Below are 18024 nucleotides of genomic sequence, written 5' to 3'. Positions count from 1 at the left end.
AAATTAAACTAAACCTATACCAGACGGGTAAGGTGAAATGGAAAGCAAATACAAAACTGGGTGTATTTCTGTCGATAAAAACCGTTGCTAATACGACAGATAATTATAAAACCTACAAATCGTTAATATGCTATTTTTCGTGTTAAAATTGGTATCAAAGAGTAACTACACAATGTAAAGAGATTCTTTGCAATCATGGACATCCTATATCATTAATGGCAAAAAGACTTTGTTCAAAGATCTAATCGTGTTTTTGTCTCTGCTGTTGAAGAATTAAGTCGCTTGGCTGTTCTGACGCATTAACTATCTCATGTACGTATTTTCTGCTACAATATACGGATAAAAGTGAATTTCCCCTGTTCTTGTTCAAACCCTCTCCCACCCTGTGCAAATATTTAAGTGAAAATAATTATTTAAAGTGAATTTTGTCGAAGATTGCCCATATGGCATTCTTTTGTCGTAATGGCGCATAGGTGGCCATTTCGTGGAATTTAATTAAATATTAAATATTGGGCTTCACCCTCAAGTTAACATAATAAATACTTTGTATACTGATGGTAATTTTCAGGGATTAATAATTGCAAAGTTCATTTTATCAGAATTTTGACAAAACTGCATTGACAAATATAGCTGCGGTAAGCAACAAGACTTAGGTTTGCTTTATGTTTGCAATTAAATTTTTTTCTGTCAAATAAATGCTTGACCAGCCTGAAGCCAGAGTTATATAAATGAAATTATTTATCGTTAGTACAAATCCTTACGCTACGTAGGTGGTTATATCGCCTCTCTCTTTGCAACAATTTACCGGACAATAACGGTAACAGTTTCATGCTACTTCCTACTATCTTTGAGCTAGCCGCATTTTTGGATAGCGTAATTAAACCGTTACAAGCAAATCTGTACCCATTTTTACGACTTTGATTGTCGCCGGCGTATACGTAAGCTGCATTTACGAGCGTGCAGAATATACGCGACGCCACCACTGTATTGAATATACTTTACTTTTTCCAATCAATCCCGACCACATCTTATATTAAAATCAAAACGCTTAATACCAAAGAGGGGGAGAGACATATGGTCGACCCTTCGATATCAAGACAGTATGTCAAAGAGATCTCAAAGGGACAAAGGCGCAGAAATGGGAAATGAAAGACGTAATCCAATACCATTGGAAACCACAAACAAGTACACACCTGTGAGCATTCGACAAGGGGCAGATGAATGCAAGAAAGATCTTAACACGAATACATAATGATGCAACATTAGAGCAACAGTAAATGCAGTCAAACACGAAAATAAACCGTTCAAATCTATACCTATGTGGGGCTGATACAGTATACACACAGGAAACGGTCACATACAAAATTAGTGATGTTACCGGGTATAATGTAATTACCAATGTAGGGAATGAACGTGGAACAATTAAAACGGAGTGGTTACAATTTAACTTCCACTATTTGAGGCAGTGTAGACGGAACTATTTACCGTATGGCTACTAGAGATCAGAAATGACCTCTATAAACTTGCTTCAAACTCGCCAGCGGTTCCCATGACGTCATCTCCGAACTCGCCACCTCCGTATGTCCACAGACTCGACTCGTCAGTCTGCGGGCTGCCCGTTTATACCCTTAAACTCGTCGCTTGAGTCTTCTCGTGTACAAGTGCACTCTCCCAGCATAGCAACGAGAGCCCGTACACGAGCACAACCGAAGACTCGCAGCATTTCCGCTACACACACAATGGTTGGGCATGGGGATGATCTACACATGTTATACTATAAATATAAGTTCCCAGCAGCACTCTTCTATCGGTATGTGAAGGCTAATCCCAGGAACTACTGTACGGATTTTGATACGATATTCACTAATACACAGAGTGTTTCACGAGGACGATTTGTGTATTTACATCCGCTAAGCGAGGTAAGTCGTGCTCGTTGGTATTGAGTGCTATCCGTACAAATCCTGGACGAATTCCTAGTTAGCCTATTTACTAGTACTCATTGATAAGCAGTGAACATTATTCTAGTTTATATATCCATATGGCCAATAAAATTCCTACACCACGAAGATGACGTGCTACAGACGCGAAAATTAACCGACAGGAAAAAGATGCTGTGATATGCAAATGATTAGCTTTTCAGAGCATGCATACAAAGTTGGCGCCGGTGGCAACACCTACAACGTTCTGACATGAGGAAAATTTCCAACCGATTTCTCATACACAAACTGCAGTTGACCGGCGTTGCCTGGTGAAACGTTGTTGTGATGCCTCGTGTAAGGAGGAGAAATGCATACCATCACGTTTCCGACTTTGATAAAGGTCGGATTGTAGCCTATCGTGATTGCAGTTTGTCGTATCGCAACATTGCTGCTCGCGTTGGTCGAGATCCAATGACTGTTAGCAGAATATGGAATCGGTGGGTTCAGGAGGGTAATACGGAACGCCGTGCTGGATCCCAACGGCCTCGTATCACTAGCAGTCGAGATGACAGACATATTATCCGCATGGTTGCAACGGATCGTGCAGCAACGTCTCGATCCCTGAGTCAACAGATGAGGACGTTTGCAAGACAACAACCATCTGCACGAACAGTTCGACGACGTTTGCAGCAGCATGGACTATCAGCTCGGAGACCATGGCTACGGTTATCCTTGACGCTGCATCACAGACAGGAGCGCCTGCGATGGTGTACTCAACGACGAACCTGGGTGCACAAATGGCAAACGTCATTTTTACGGATGTATCCACGTTCATCATGATGATCGCATCCGTGTTTGGCGACATCGCGGTGAACGCACATTGGAAGCGTGCATTCGTCATCGCCATACTGGCGTACCACCCGGCGTGATGGTATGGGGTGCCATTGGTTACACGTCTCGGTCACCTCTTGTTCGCATTGACGGCACTTTGAACAGTGGACGTTACATTTCAGATGTGTTACGACCCGTGGATCTACCCTTCATTCGATCCCTGCGAAACCCTGCATTTCAACAGGATAATGCATGACCGCATGTTGCAGGCCCTGTACGGGCCTTTCTGGATACAGAAAATGTTAGACAGCTGCCCTGGTCAGTACATTCTCCAGATCTTTCACCAACTGAAAACGTCTGGTCAATCGTGGCCGAGCAACTGACTCGTCACAATACGCCAGTCACTAGTCTTGATGAACTGTGGTATCGTGTTGAAGCTGCATGGGCAGCTGTACCTGTACACGCCATTCGAGCTCTGTTTGACTCAATGCCCAGCCGTATCAAGGCCTTTATAAAGGTCAGAGGTGGTTGTTCTGGGTACTGATTTCTCAGGATGTATGCACCCAAATTGCGTGAAAAGGTAATCACATGTCAGTTCTAGTATAATATATTCTTCCAATGAATACCCGTTTATCATCTGCATTTCTTCTTGGTGTAGCAATTTTAATGGCCAGTAGTGTATATACACTGATTCTAACGCGACTAGGATGAGTGTATATGCGTATTTTTACAGCTATGTTCTTGTTTGTGGTTTCCATTGTTACTAGAGTCTGTCTTTCATTCTCCATTTCAGCGCCTTTGTCCCTTTGCGAACTCTTTGATGTTCTGTCTCTGTGCCAAGGCAGCGTCTATACTGTATCTGACCCATATAGGTATAGTTTACAACGTTTTATTTTCGTGTGTGACTGCATAAGAATCTTTTTATTTGCAACAGTTAGGTACATCTTCCTCCTACTTTTCTACATCGGCCGCTCCAACTTCGAGATTCGTCGTAGTGTTGTATCAACTAATATCCTCGTCATTGATAGCAGCCGCCTGTGCTTTCGGCCAGTTATGTGCACTGGTCTGCAGCTCGTTGTCTGTGAAAAAATTTTGTCTTCATAGCCAGCGGTTTTTGGGAGCAGAGATGAGACTCAGGGGGAGCGAATCACAGACTGTACTGTGGGTGATCAAACACTTCTCATCGGAAACGCTGCAGGAGCGTCTTCATTGCTCCTGCAGTGTGCGGCCGAGAATTGGCATGAAGAAGGAAATGCTCGACAGTTGTGTTATGTGGGCTGCATGACACGGGCGAAATCTCTAACTAGGCCCTCATACTTGGCGGCAGACTCTATTCCCTACACATCTTTACGTGCTCGCTGTTCACACAAAACTGAAAAGAGCGACGCGACACGATCGATGAGCATACTAGAGACACTGCCCAACACATCTGTGCAAAGCTTTACCGGATTTTCCCAGTGGTTTCCATTTCGCGACCGATCGGTACTTACTTTCAGGACAACCCTCGTAACTAGGGATTCGTCCAGGATTCTTTTTTTTTCTCTTTTTTTGTGGTTTTAGGGCGCACAACTTCAGTGGTCATTAGCGCCCAGACTACGTTAAGAATGCACCGCGAGGCACAAGTTTAAAACAACAACTAAAAGGGAAAACACGATAAAAGACAGACTGACAGGCATAGGATTAAAAAACAGCATCATCAAATGCCCTTAGAGAGGTTTGTCAAATTGATAAAACGAAGAACACGAACAGCTGCTCGTGGGTCATCCGCTAAAATGGCATCGAAAGTACTTGGCAGGTTAAGATCTAGGCGCAGTGTGTTAAAATCTGGACAGGACATTAAAATGTGTCGAACCGTCAGCAAGTGCCCACATGGGCAGAACGGCGCCGGCGCAGCCGTCAGCAGATGGCGATGGCTGAACCGGCAGTGTCCAATTCTTAACCGGGCCAAAACTACCTCCTCCCGCCGAGAAGGGCGTGAAGAGGACGTCCAAGCCACGGGAAGAGGTTTTAAGGCCCGAAGCTTGTTGTCTGTAAGTGCAGCCCAATCGGCATGCCACAGCGATAAAATGCGCCGACAAATGACCCTGCTAAAATCGGACGAAGGGACACAACAAGAAGCTGTCCGAGGCTGGAGGACCGCAGCCTTGGCCGCGGCATCTGCAGCTTCGTTCCCAGGGATACCGACATGGCCAGGAACCCAAATAAAGCTAACCGGAGAACCGACGTCCACCAGCTGCTGAAGAGAGCGTTGGATCCGGTGTACGAAAGGGTGAACCGGGTACGGATCACTGAGGCTCTGGATGGCGCTCAGGGAATCGGAGCAGATGACATAAGCAGAATGTCGGTGGCGGAAGATGTAAAGAACAGCCTGGTAGAGGGCAAAGAGCTCAGCTGTGAAGACCGAACAATGGCCATGGAGCCGGTATTTGAAACTTTGTGCCCCGACAATAAAGGAACACCCGACCCCGTCATTGGTCTTAGAGCCATCTGTATAAATGAAAGTCATGTTGATGAACTTCGAACGAAGTTCCAAAAAACGGGAGTGGTAGACCGAACCGGGGGTAACCTCTTTTGGGAGCGAGCTGAGGTCAACGTGAACGCGGACCTGAGCCTGGAGCCAAGGTGGCGTGTGGCTCTCGCCCAATCGAAAGGTTGCAGGGAGTGAAAAATTAAGGTGTTGAAGGAGGCGACGAAAGCGAACTCCAGAGGGTAGCAGGGCAGAGACATACAACCCGTATTGACGGTCGAGAGAGTCGTCAAAAAAGGATCGATAAGACGGATGGTCGGGAATTGACAGTAGCCGACAGGCATACCGACAAAGCAGTATATCGCGCCGGTAGGTGAGTGGCAATTCGCCAGCGTCAGCATGAAGACTCTCTACGGGACTAGTATAAAATGCTCCGATCGCAAGTCGTAAACCCCGATGTTGTATGGAGTTGAGGCGGCGTAAGATGGATGGCCGTGCAGAGGAGTATACGAAGCTCCCATAATCCAGCTTGGAGCGGACGATCGACCGATATAGACGAAGTAGGACGGTTCGATCCGCTCCCCACGACATACCACTGAGAACACAGAGGACATTTAAAGAACGGGTACAACGGGCGGCCAAATATGACACATGTGGAGACCAGCTAAGTTTCCTGTCAAATGTAAGGCCTAAAAATTTGGTTGTCTCCACGATTGGGAGAGCAACGGGACCGAGTCGTAAGGACGGTGGGAGAAACTCTTTGTAGCGCCAGAAGTTAATACAGACCGTCTTCTCGGCAGAAAAACGGAAGCCATTGGCGACACTCCAGGAGTAAAGACGGTCAAGAGAACGCTGAAGACAGCGCTCCAGGACACGTGTACACTGCGCGCTGCAATAGATGGTAAAATCGTCCACAAAAAGGGAGCCTGATACATCAGCTGGGAGGCAATCCATTATTGGATTGATCGCGATGGCGAAGAGAGCAACGCTCAAAACTGAGCCCTGTGGCACCCCATTCTCCTGGCGAAAGGTGTCGGACAGGACAGAACCCACACGTACCCTGAACTGTCGATCCATTAAAAAGGAACGAATAAAAAGAGGGAGGCGACCGCGAAGGCCCCATGTATGCATGGTGCGGAGAATGCCCGCCCTCCAACAGGTGTCGTAAGCCTTCTCCAAATCAAAGAACACATCCGCGGTCGGGCGCTTCCGCAAGAAGTTATTCATAATGAAGGTCGACAAGGTAACCAGATGGTCAACAGCAGAGCGGCGCCTACGAAATCCACATTGTACATTGGTAAGTAGGCGTCGAGACTCGAGCAGCCAAACCAATCGAGAATTAACCATTCGCTCCATCACTTTACAGACACAGCTGGTAAGCGAGATAGGTCGATAACTGGAAGGCAAGTGCTTGTCCTTCCCCGGCTTAGGAATCGGGACAACAATAGACTCGCGCCAGCATGCGGGAACATGTCCCTCAATCCAGATGCGATTGTATGTACGAAGAAGAAAACCTTTACCCGCAGGAGAAAGGTTCTTCAGCATCTGAATATGAATAGAATCAGGCCCTGGAGCGGAGGACCGTGATCGGCCAAGTGCGTTTTCGAGTTCCCGCATGGTGAATGGGGCATTATAACTTTCACAATTCGAGGAGCGGAAGTTAGGTGGCCTAGCCTCCTCTGCCTGTTTGCGGGGGAGGAAGGCAGGGTGGTAATGAGCGGACCTCGAAACCTCTGCGAAAAAGCGGCCGAAGGCATTGGAGACAGCCTCAGGGGCCACAAGGACGTCATTCGCGACCTTCAAGCCAGAAACTGGTGAGTGGACCTTAGTGCCAGATAGCCGGCGCAGGCTACCCCAGACAACAGAAGAAGGAGTAAAACTGTTGAAGGTGCTTGTGAAAGCAGCCCAGCTGGCTTTCTTGCTTTCTTTAATAATACGACGACACTGAGCACGTAATCGTTTATAATTGGTACAATTCGCCACTGTAGGGTGGCGTTTAAATGTGCGTAAAGCACGTCGACGAGCACGTAAAGCGTCTCTACATGCTGCAGTCCACCAGGGGACCAGTAAGCGACATGGAGAAAAAGTAGTGTGAGGGATGGAATATTCAGCAGCAGTGAGAATGACTTCCGTGAGGTGTGCGACCTGACTATCGCAGCTTGCGAAGGTTTGATCCTGAAAGGTCGCCCTGGAAGAGAAGAGCCCCCAGTCTGCCGTGGAGATGGTCCAACTAGAGGAGCACGGAGAGGGGGTTGCTGCAGGAGATGGATAACACACGGGAAGTGGTCGCTCGAATATGTATCAGAAAGTGCATACCACTCAAACCGGCGTGGAAGTTGGGGAGTACATATAGAGAGGTCTAAATGGGAATAGGTGTGAGATGTGTCCGAAAGAAAAGTAGGGGCGCCAGTATTGAGGCAAACAAGATTGAGCTGGTTGAAAAGGTCTGCTAACAAGGAGCCCCTCGGGCAGGATGCTGGAGAGCCCCAAAGGGGATGGTGGGCATTGAAGTCTCCAGTTAACAAAAATGGTGCAGGTAGCTGAGCAATAAGTTGCATCATGTCTGCCCTGGTAACGGCAGATGACGATGGAGTGTAAACGGTACAAAAGGAAAACGTAAAAGTGGGGAGAGTAATGCGGATGGCAACTGCCTGCAGGCTGGTGTGCAACGTGATGGGATCGTAGTAAATATCATCCCGGACCAGCAACATAACCCCTCCATGAGCTGGGATACCTACCACAGGGGGTAGGTCAAAACGCACAGAGGTGTAGTGTGCCAAGGCAATTTGATAGCATGGGCGTAGCTTCGTTTCCTGGAGGGCTACGACGAGCGGACGGTGCAAGCGGAGCAGCAACTTCAGGTCCTCTCGGTTGGAGCGAATGCTGCGAATATTCCAGTGAATAAGTGCCATCGTAAGAAAAGGAAGAGGAAAGAAGGGGTCACCTCGAAGGCCGCTGAGGGCCTGGCTTCGAGCGAGCACTGCCGCCGCTATCAGTAGGCGGACAGTCATCGTCCATTGGGTCTATAGGTTCATCGGCCATCTCGGGAGGATGGCCGGGAGGGGGAGCTTCCTCCGCCGGTGAACGGCCAGATGTACGGCTACCAGCGGTGCGGCCAGGCGAAACGGATGACGGCCTGGGGCGGCAACCGCTGGGTGGCGCAGGAGAAGAAATGCGCCGTGGCGGAGAAGGAGAACTGTGCTTCCTATGAGCCTTTTTGGAAGGACGTTTGGTGGAAGTACCGGTCGAAGGCTGGGAGGTCGAGGTACGTAGGAAGTCTGCACGGGATGGTTCCTTCTTGAAGGCCCTTGCATCTGACTTCGGGGTCTTCGTCTTAGCAGAAGCTGATGAAGGGGCTGGTGTCTGTGGGGTGATGGGAGGAAGAGGAGACGTCGACCGCGCGATCTTAGCACTGGCCAAACGGACGACCGTGGTGCTGAAGGTCAGATCGCATGTCTGGGTTGCTACCTCCCTGGTAGTCCGAGGCGAGGCGAGGACAGTACTGTATTTCCCCGCTGGGAGCAGCGCGGGCTTCCTACTAGCCAATAGCTTGCGAGCAGCCGAGGTGGACACTTTCTCTTTGACCGGAATTTCTTGGATACAGCGTTCTTCCTTATAGACAGGACAGTCGCGGGAGGATGCGGCATGGTCACCCTGACAGTTCACACAACGAGGAGACGGAGGTGGACAGTCACCCTCATGGGCATCCCTGCCACAAGTGACACATTTAGCCGCATTGGAACAAGACTGTCGAGTGTGATTGAAACGCTGACACTGGTAGCAGCGCGTAGGTGTCGGGACATAGGGGCGAACAGAAATAACCTCGTAGCCCGCCTTGATGCGCGATGGCAGCTTAACACTATCGAAGGTCAAGAAAAGTGTCCGGGTCGGTACAAGGTCATTGTTGACCTTTTTCATGACCCTATGGACAGCCGTCACGCCCTGCTCAGCGAGGAAAGATTGAAGCTCCTCGTCAGTCAATCCGTCGAGGGAGCTAGTATAGACTACTCCACGAGACGAATTCAAAGTTCGGTGGGCCTCCACCCGGGCACGGAACGTGTACAGGAGTGTGGCCCGAAGCAGTTTTTGTGCCTGAAAGGCACTCTCAGTTTCTAGTAATAAGGTACCGTTACGCAACCTGGTACAAGATTTGACAGATCCGGCTATGGCATCTACGCACTTCTGGATAACGAAAGGGTTGACAGAGGAAAAATCCTTTCCGTCCTCAGATCGAGAAACGACGAGGAACTGTGGGGCAGGCGGTAGTACTTTTGTCACTGGTGGCTGGTCACGTTTCCGTTTTTGGGCAGAAGTCGAGAGAGATGGAGTAGAATCCATTGCGGAGGAATCCCCCATGATTGCCAGCGTCTCCGATGGCGCGCTTCTTCCTTGTGGGGACCCTCTCAGAGGGCACTCCCGCCTTAGGTGAATGTTTACACCTCAGGTCACACCTCCCGAGAAACAGACGGAGGGACCAATCGGCATGGTCAGAAGGTATCAGCTCAGGCAATCACCCCTCCCCGGGCCTGGCCTTTACCAGGGGGTACGCGCGTGCCTTACATGTCTACCCAGGGCGGGGAATTACGCGTTACCCCGTCACCGGCTACGCGTGCGAACGCGTGGGTCGGCCTTCAGGCACGCACAGGGAGGAACGAAGAAGAGGAAAAAGAAGAGAGAGAGGGAGAAAGAGGACAGACTGTCTCAAACGCCGAGGCGGAGACCAGAGAAGGCAAGGAGAAGAAGGCAATGAGAAGGCAAGGAGAAGAAGGCAATGAGGAGGCAAGGAGAAGAAGGCAATGAGAAGGCAAGGAGAAGTCAAGGGAAAGAGTAAGGAAGACAGTGAGGTGGAGAAGAGCAAAGAAAGGAACCAACAAAAGGAAGGAAGAAACGAGAAGTGAAAAACCAAAAAGACCACAATTATAGGTCGTGGAATCGTCCGTCTCCGGACGCAGGCACTAACTACCCCCGTGAGGGGGATGGACTCCTTTTAGTCGCCTCTTACGACAGGCAGGAATATCTCGGGCCTAATCCCCGGACCCGCAGGGGGAATCCAGGATTCGTACGGATAACACTAAATACCAACGAGCACGAATTACCTCGCTTAGCGCAAATAAATACACACATGTTCCTCTTGGGGTGTTTCCGAAAGAGCGTGCAAAAATGTAACAGGACATAGAGAAAGCTCCACCGAACAATTTGAGGTAGGGATCCCAGAGTCGGAGAAGCCACCTTAACGAGGTATGTAAGTAAACTTGCCTACTGCTTTGTCTAGAATTACTGCTTTCCAGCTTATTTACACCTAACATGCGTAAAATTTACACGTACTGTGCTGTTTATTTACAATAAATTATTTCCTGCAAGGAAACAACGCATTGCGAGAACTGTGGTTCATGTTATTCGAAGCACACCAGGGATATTTGTTAAGGTGTGTCGGCGTCTTGTTCGGTGATGTCACGCTTGCATTGAGGCTGATAGTCGTCAGTTTCTGCACACTTTGTAAGATACGGTACAAATGGTACGTTCATTGTGTCCATCATGGTATTTGCAGTTAACAGCAACTAATGTAAATATAAAAATACAGAGTAATGTGATTTTATTCCTATTATCACCTTTAGCTGGCTTGTCCGACCCCCGGTTCCCCACCTCGTACTGTTCAGTGGAGCATCTTCTATTCCTGTTAAATTTTTGCACGCTCTTACGTAAACACCCTATATATACTTATCAGCCACAACATTATGACCATCTATCTAATACCCGGTATATCTACCTTTGGCACAGATAACGACGGCGACGCATCGTGATATGGATGCAATGAGGCCTTGGTAGCGCGCAAGTCACCTAACACACGTAAATTCCGGGGAGGGGAGCGATGAGCTCTGACGACACGTTTAACCACATCCAAGATGTGCTCGATTGGGTTCAGATCTGGCGATCCAACCATCACAGTCTTGGCTTTGTGCCATGGGGCATTATCTTGTTGAAAAATGCCACTGCCATCGGGAAACATGATCGTTATTGAACGGGTGTACGTGATCTGAAACCAGTGTACAATACCCCTTGGCCATCGTGGTGCCTTGGATTAGCTCATGGATACCGACGTGAATGTTTTTCAGAACATAATGGAGCCACCAACTTGTCTCTGTCCCGCAGTACAGGTGTCAAGGAGCTGTCCCCCTGGAAGACGACGGATTCGCGCGCCTCCATCGGCATGATGAAGAATGTATCGGGTTTCGTCAGACCATACAACGCTCTGCCACTGCGCCAGCGTCCAGTGCCAATGCTCATATGCCCGTTTCAGTCGTATTTGCCTAAGTCCTGTGTTAACACTGACACAGACCTCGGTCGTTGGTTGTGGAGGCTCATAATTAGGAGTGTTCGATGGGTTGTGTGTTCAGACGTGCTTTTACTCTGCCCAGCAATACAGTGTGATGTTAGTTCCGCCACGGTTCGCCGCTTTTCCTGTTTTACCAATCTGCCCAGTCCGACATCTGTGATGAGGGATGGCCATCCAACCCTGTGACGTCTGAACGTGGTGAACTTGGTTTCGCCAAGTGTTAAAGACACTCGCTCACCACAGCGCTCTCCGGGCACCCAACAAGTCATGCAATTTTCAAAATGCTCCTGGTGAGCCTCCGGGCCATCCCAGTTTTCCCTCGATCATATTCAGATAGATTGTGCGCCTTCCCCGTTTTACACGGTGACAGCATGCTCACTGATACTATATGCAACCTCCGTGTATTTGACTGGCACTCTTTCATCGCCAGGTGACGCTGCTATCGCCTGGACAGGTTTATATCGATTGTAAGTCGGTGGTCAGAATGTCCTAGTTGCTATATTACAAAAATTAGTTATACGCTACACAACTCTCTAGTAGCCTATAAACCCAAGTTACCATGACAAAAGGTATACACGAACGTGTATTCATGATTTATTAGTATGTATTCGAAGTTTCGTCCCATACACGTGTTACACAAAATTCTACACTCCTGGAAATGGAAAAAAGAACACATTGACACCGGTGTGTCAGACCAACCATACTTGCTCCGGACACTGCGAGAGGGCTGTACAAGCAATTATCACACGCACGGCACAGCGGACACACCAGGAACCGCGGTGTAGGCCGTCGAATGGCGCTAGCTGCGCAGCATTTGTGCACCGCCGCCGTCAGTGTCAGCCAGTTTGTCGTGGCATACGGAGCTCCATCGCAGTCTTTAACACTGGTAGCATGCCGCGGCAGCGTGGACGTGAACCGTATGTGCAGTTGACGGACTTTGAGCGAGGGCGTATAGTGGGCATGCGGGAGGCCGGGTGGACGTACCGCCGAATTGCTCAACACGTGGGGCGTGAGGTCTCCACAGTACAGAGATGTTGTCGCCAGTGGTCGGCGGAAGGTGCACGTGCCCGTCGACCTGGGACTGGACCGCAGCGACGCACGGATGCACGCCAAGACCGTAGGATCCTACGCAGTGCCGTAGGGGACCGCACCGCCACTTCCCAGCAAATTAGGGACACTGTTGCTCCTGGGGTATCGGCGAGGACAATTCGCAACCGTCTCCATGAAGCTGGGCTACGGTCCCGCACACCGTTAGGCCGTCTTCTGCTCACGCCCCAACATCGTGCAGCCCGCCTCCAGTGGTGTCGCGACAGGCGTGAATGGAGGGACGAATGGAGACGTGTCGTCTTCAGCGATGAGAGTCGCTTCTGCCTTGGTGCCAATGATGGTCGTATGCGTGTTTGGCGCCGTGCAGGTGAGCGCCACAATGAGGACTGCATACGACCGAGGCACACAGGGCCATCACCCGGCATCATGGTGTGGGGAGCGATCTCCTACACTGGCCGTACACCACTGGTGATCGTCGAGGGGACACTGAATAGTGCACGGTACATCCAAACCGTCACCGAACCCATCGTTCTACCATTCCTATACCGGCAAGGGAACTTGCTGTTCCAACAGGACAATGCACGTCCGCATGTATCCCGTGCCACCCAACGTGCTCTAGAAGGTGTAAGTCAACTACCCTGGCCAGCAAGATCTCCGGATCTGTCCCCCATTGAGCATGTTTGGGACTGGATGAAGCGTCGTCTCACGCGGTCTGCACGTCCAGCACGAACGCTGGTCCAACTGAGGCGCCAGGTGGAAATGGCATGGCAAGCCGTTCCACAGGACTACATCCAGCATCTCTACGATCGTCTCCATGGGAGAATAGCAGCCTGCATTGCTGCGAAAGGTGGATATACACTGTACTAGTGCCGACATTGTGCATGCTCTGTTGCCTGTGTCTATGTGCCTGTGGTTCTGTCAGTGTGATCATGTGATGTATCTGACCCCAGGAATGTGTCAATAAAGTTTCCCCTTCCTGGGACAATGAATTCACGGTGTTCTTATTTCAATTTCCAGGAGTGTATCTTGCACTGTCATAGAGACTGGTTTAAAATGCCTGTTCCAACTGGGTTTGTTAAAAAACAGCCCGGCATCATTCAACGGCAGTTAACAGTAATGCGATGACTCTTTGTCGCAGGTTATCGAGACTTTAAGAAATTCCTGAAAGACGACGGTTCGCCACCTTGGCGTTTCTGGGAAAACGTTCGAGAGGATCATTAAATATAATTAACACTATATCAAAATATACCTCAATTTCCGAATAGTATCGATATCAATTACCTACGTCAAAAGTATTTAACAGATCATTGGTACTGTGTATCAAAGAAATGTCATTCACAACATTAGGGTGCAGACGACTTGTGCCCCTAGCTACACCTTCCAGAGAAGGCACTGTCTTTTCACGTTCCTTTCACCATCCGAGAATACCAGTTTCCGCCTCTGCATCCTTTTCGGTAGCAGCGACTGAGAAATACAACAATGCTTCGCTGTATTTGTCCACATGGCCCAGACGTCGCATACCTCTGGAATTTCAACGGGAGCGGCACTTTCGATGGACCTGGAAGTACTTTCATGTTTACGACGAGTAATTAGAAAGAAAGGAATCGTAATTTGTACCAACTTTCACTTTTATTAATGTTTCAAGATCATAGAATAGTAGACCTATACAGTTGTTTAATCACCTGAAATGTTTACAGATTAGCACCAACCTCTCGGAAAACAATGTCTCTGTCCTCCGTGCTCAGAATCAAAAGATCACAATATGGGGGACACAAAAACCTTTACGATCTTGTGGTACAACTGTAATTTAGTCTTATCATTCCTTCCGTCCACGTAACTTACGCATCTTTATTTAATATTGCCATAGCATCAATACCTAATTCATTAAGGCTCAAGCAATCAACCAGAAGTTTACACCGCCACAGAAGTACCAAACGGAGGGTTGGATAGTTGTCTCGTTCTGTATTATTACTTTCTACATTCAATATCTTGAGGAACAAGCTCGTTTAGGGTCGAATCATCTATAACTCTTTTTGTGGGAGCAACTACTTATCCTTGATTAAAGCATCGCATACTGAGAAAAAAACATGTAACAAAGTGTTACATTGGCCTTCTACCTTGTATTTGAGTGATTTGGTGAATCTCTCTGAAAGACCATTTCCCTTACAATACGTCGCTAGCGCTTTACACCGTCTCTCCTACACAAGCTACTTCCGACTATGATGCTAAAAACTCCGACTTAAAAGAATGTTTGAACAAAGTGCTAAGACAATGACAGGCGCAAGGAAGTCTTCAAAATTCTTTCAGAGTTGCCACTGTATTAGAACACTGATCTGTTACTAAAGGTGCTGACTCAATAAATCCTCACAAATCTGCAAGGACTCGAAACGGTGAATAAGCTCCGGTAAAACGTTAACTACTGTTTTTTCCACGTCGGGCTGTAAACAGTATTCTGTATTCCATGTGCCACGTTTTACTAATATTGGACGCAGACACTGTAGTGTACGTAATTTTACGTGCGTCATCTATCCACATTGCAATTTGAGAAGAAGCTCTTTTATCGGTAACGGCAGCAGTAACACGTGAACAAGTACCTTCGTCTGCAGTGGATTTTACTCAATTCTTAAACGCAATCGGATGAGGTGTATAGCTTCCACATCGACTCCACAATCCACTTCAGCTCCCACAGATATAGGTGCTTAGTCCTTTTAAAACCTGGGCCATCAATCATACTGAATGGTCTAAGATATTTGCAGCACTTAAATATCACTGAATCACAAATAGCGCGCTTTTGATATGCGCTACTTCATTACCCACTGCAATATCCAAGGCAATACATACCGTTTTCAGTGGAATAATGTAAGTTTTAATGGCCATAGATGACGAAATAAAAATCTGTGTGGGTTTGCAACAACGTAAGTCAAGAAATTAGACGTTTATTTTGATACTGAGAATGAGCTTTTTCCATATTCTCTGTTACTTATTTAATAAAACACTGCCGGCCGCTGTCGCCGAGCGGTTCTAAGCGCTCCACTCTGGAACCGCGCTGCTGCTACGGTCGCAGGTTCGAATCCTGCCTCGGGCATGGATGTGTGTGATGTCCTTAGGTTAGTTAGGTTTAAGTAGTTCTAAGACGAGCGGACTGATGACCTCAGATGTTAAGTCCCATAGTGGGTAGAGCCATTTGAATTTATTTAATAAAACACTGTTTCAGGATTCTGTCGCAATTATAACTTCAAGAGCATGTTAATGAGATGAATCTTTGTAAACTGTGCTGAGCTCTGGCAAAAAACACAAGGTTCAACGTGGTGTCAACAGAAGTATAGATGTTACTCAAAGCTCGCCGCGGATAAGACACTCCAGCACGATTTAGTAAAGGAACGAGTCGACCAATAGGAAGCGACCGCAGAGCCTTCGTTCTCAGACTCGTCATACTCGCAGAAGGAGAAAGACCAGTATACGGGGCCAATGAGATGTACGGGCGTCACGCTAGTCGGCTTGTCCGCCACACTTGGTGAACGCCCGGCTCCGTTCAGGGCCCACGAGAAATCGATGTTTCATTGAAGAAGTACCCGCTAAAGGTGTTAATTTTGCGGCCGGCCGCAGTGGCCGTGCGGTTCTGGCGCTGCAGTCCGGAACCGCGAGGCTGCTACGGTCGCAGGTTCGAATCCTGCCTCGGGCATGGGTGTGTGTGCTGTCCTTAGGTTAGTTAGGTTTAAGTAGTTCTAAGTTCTAGGGGACTTATGACCTAAGATGTTGAGTCCCATAGTGCTCAGAGCCATTTGAACCTTTTTTTTTTTTTTTTGTTAATTTTGCCGTGTGCTATCGAAAACTTGCATGCATTTTAAACACGCAGTCGAGAATTGTTAAACTCGTCTGAAATAGTTATTCGTTCCCCACTGGAGACGGCTGCTGTCACTCGTAAGATCTGCACTGTCAAGTGCTGTGACGTAGCCGCCACTGCCTGAGTTTCCAGTGAGCCTCGCCAGTATAGCACTGACGTATCAGAGACACCATGATTTGAAGATAACCATCCCTCAACATCGGACTCGTACTCGCTCCGTTTCTCATCTCAAATGGCCGCCCAACTGTATAGGAATTACGTTCAGACTGCGTGCTGCAGAATATGCGTTGTTGTCCGTGTTAATGTCATGATTGGCCGTTATGCGCCGCGCTGGTACTACAACGTCGACGTAGTATGGTATCTGTTCTTTCGGACATGTCCGAAGGGACAGATACCATTTTCGTATATACATATGATGCTTATATTTCAATCCTACGTCGCCGTTGTAGTACAAGCGCAGCGCATAACGGCCAATCATGACATTAACACGGACAACAACGCATATTCTGCAGCACGCAGTCTGAACGTAATTCCTATACAGTTGGGCTGCCATTTGAGATCAGAAACGGAGCGAGTACGAGTCCAATGTTGAGGGATGGTTATCTTCAAATCATGGTGTCTCTGATACGTCAGTGCTATACTGGCGAGGCTCACTAGAAACTCAGGCAGTGGCGGCCGCCCAACTGTATAGGAATTACGTTCAGACTGCGTGCTGCAGAATATGCGTTGCTGTCCGTGTTAATGTCATGATTGGCCGCTATGCGCCGCGCTGGTACTACAACGGCGACGTAGGATTGAAATATAAGCATCATATTAATATACGAAAATGGTATCTGTTCTTTCGGACATGTCCGAAAGAACAGATACCATACTACGTCGCCGTTGTAGTACCAGCGCGGCGCGTAACGGCAAATCATGACATTAACACGGACAACAACGCATGTTCTGCAGCACGCAGTCTGAACGTAATTCCTATACAGTTGGGCGGCCATTTGAGATCAGAAACGGAGCGAGTGCGAGTCCAATGTTGAGGGATGGTTATCTTCAAATCATGGTGTCTCTGATACGTCAGTGCTATACTGGCGAGGCTCACTAGAAACTCAGGCAGTGGCGGCCACCCAACTGTATACGAATTACGTTCAGACTGCGTGCTGCAGAATATGCGTTGCTGTCCGTGTTAATGTCATGATTTGCCGTTATGCGCCGCGCTGGTACTACAACGGCGACGTAGGATTGAAATATAAGCATCATATGTATATACGAAAATGGGATCTGTTCTTTCGGACATCGGTGACCATGCAGCTCGTTAGAATGAAATTACAATGCAGTGAACACCCTTAGCTGCTTACAGGCGTTGACGTCAATGGGGACAGATGAAAATGTGTGCCCCGACCGGGACTCGAACCCGGGATCTCCTGCTTACAGGGCATACGCTCTATCCATCTGAGCCACTGAGGACACAGAGGATAGCACGACTGCAGGGTTTTATCTCTGGCACGCCTCCTGCGAAACCCACATTCTCAACGTATTGTCCCAGACTACATTCGTAGTGCCTCCGCCCATTATACTCATTACTCTCGGC

This window comes from Schistocerca cancellata, chromosome 5 (genome assembly GCF_023864275.1).
Source record: "Schistocerca cancellata isolate TAMUIC-IGC-003103 chromosome 5, iqSchCanc2.1, whole genome shotgun sequence".
NCBI lineage: Eukaryota > Metazoa > Arthropoda > Insecta > Orthoptera > Acrididae > Schistocerca > Schistocerca cancellata.
Note: the sequence above shows the minus strand (reverse complement) of the source record.